The following is a 2590-nucleotide window of genomic DNA, read 5'->3' as shown; positions in this document are numbered from 1 at the left end:
CAGGGTAAAAAGCACACACTAGGACAGGGTTTGTTTGAGAGGCAGGCTGGAACTGTTGCAGGTAATACTCCAAAAGACTGAAAACACATGGTTACCACAGAATTAAACATGCAGTAAACTTCCGTGATGGAAAAATACCAAACCCCCATGAAACATATTGCACAGTTGACTGGCTCATCTCAAAACCCCCCATGCCTGAACCAGGTCACAAGTTTGATCACAAGATCCTCAGATAGTATTCAACACTCATGTCAGTTACGGTAAACATAAATCCTTTCATCTTTTTTTCATTTAAATTTTTCATAATGGTGGGAGGAGTTGGGATAAGTCCTGTCATCCATTTGGAGTTTCCCTCCAGGTGTCTCGTTAGTAGGTCCTGTGGCTGATCAGCTGTGTATTAGAGTCAGTCACAGGCCTGTGACTCTTCTCAAAACGTTGTCATGTGGAGGTGAAACCGCAAAAAAACACTGTTGTTCATCTAAATGTGCGGTGTTGTCTTCCTGTAGGCATAGCACATCTGCAAGGGCCAACAGGATGCATCAGCAGGGGGGAGACTTCAGAGAGAGATGCTGCTATAAAGTCCTTTGAGGAGACGTTGAGAAACACACCGATAATAGGTGGAAAGAGAAAGGAGGGATAGAGAGAGGGAGAGGCACACTGCTTGTATTTGCCATTTCAGTTACAAGAATGGTTCTTAGACTTAATCATTCCTGGAGGAAATACAGTATATGATTGTTTTTTTCATGCAGCTGAAATTAACAAATAAGTCATAGCAAACATTCATAGATCATTTCCAACTACTTCAGTCAACATGGAGAACGTGATTCACTATTCTTCAAGAGCACATTTACTCCAGTGTTATTCTATACAAAGAAGTTCAAGTTAACATCCTGTCTGTTTCTCCTCTCACTGAAGCCAGTGCCTTATCCTGTTCTCGCATCCCTAAAATAGAATTTTAAAGGAACTTGGACCAACTCAGAGAGGTACAGAAACATTCATTAAAGTCAGCATGAACACACTGGGTCACCTTGGTTCTCGATAAGGTGTGACTCATAAGGGCTTAAGGTAATAATACATTTCTAATGGCAGTGACAACCAGATTTTAATACATTTATGAGCCGTCATCTTTAAAAGACGAAAAAGAGACCCTTTATAAAAGTCAGCCAGCATTCAGACTGAAGCTTTAGGTGCATGTATGTCTGAGTTGGATTTGATGCAACAAACATAAAAATAAGATTTCAAGAAGTCACATGAATAAATAATAATAAATAGTCTTCTAAATCTAACTTGTACAATAGTACAACTGTACACAACACAACTGTACTTTACAGGCAGTGTGTGTGAGTATAAATATGTAAACACTGTCTGTTGAGTTCTTACATCATATGACTCAGGTTGTGTTTTTTGCTCCCCATTTCCTTCAGTAGTTTGACACTGTAACTGAACTGGCAGTGACATACATCAAATGCTGTAGTTTTATATCTCCATATAATTGGCATGAATTTTCTTACAGTGACAAAATCTTAGAGTATATCCACAATACAGCACAGGATATACTGGACTCACTCGGCTCCTGCTTAAATGGTCCAACTGTTGCATTCTCCTTGTCAGACAGACATTTACAGAGCAACTCTCCTGTGCAACTGGACCATTATTGCCTTTGTGTAGAAATCAAAGAGCTTTCATCCTTTGAAATGACTACATTTAGAACTCAAGGTATCGGAAAATTCAGAAAAGTAAAGAACAGAAGTTTGCACGCACAGCTGTAATACCATGAAAAATGAATTAATGTTTGGCAATTATAATGGAAAAAAAATAAATTAAGAATCAGAAGTGAAATAAGCTTTTGAAAATGTACACTATATTAAGGGGGCTTTCCTGTTAAACAACAACAACAAAAAAAGCAACAAGTAGGATCTTGCAGGAGCGATTAACATGCAGTCACTGTTTAAATAGTTCATCAGCTGTTTCTGTTTTATCAAACATTTTGCCATTATTTAAACATTCCTTGAGGAGAGCTAAGTGAAAATCTCTTCAGTTTGGGGCCTCATTAAGGAGTGAAAGCAGTAGAGAGGAAGGAGGCAGGAAAGAATTGAGCTACAGGCAGCTTAAAGTCTACAGAGTCCAGAAAGGTCATAGAAAAAAAACAAACAGCCGCTGTACAAAAGCTTTCACGGAGCAGCTGAGCCAGTGGACATGGGGGGAGGGGAGGGGTAGGGGCAAAGTCTGCGAGGGCAGCCATGGGACGACCTTTAAACACGACAGCCAACAAAACCAAGAAGCTCCTGCACTGATACTGTGAAAGCGGGTCCAGAGAACCAAACACCAATGATCCGCATGTTCAGAATCCTTTCCAGGTTGAGAGTGTTTATGAGTGTGTGTGTGTGTGTGTGTGTGTGTGTGTGTGTGTGTGTGTGTGTGTGTGCGTGTGTGTGTGTATGTGTGTGTATGGTTGTGTAAATGCTGTATGAAAAAAAGCTCAAAAAAGGTCAAAAAAGTAACAGAAGGGAAGTTTTATCCTTCTTGAGCATCCATCCTCTGTCTCACCTCCTCATAATACGCCACTAGGCTGTAGCGGTATTCGGAGGTG

Source organism: Sprattus sprattus, assembly GCF_963457725.1.
Source record: "Sprattus sprattus genome assembly, chromosome: 8".
Classification (NCBI taxonomy): Eukaryota; Metazoa; Chordata; class Actinopteri; order Clupeiformes; family Clupeidae; genus Sprattus; species Sprattus sprattus.
The sequence above is the reverse complement of the archived record's forward strand: the minus strand, read 5'-3'. Positions refer to the sequence as shown.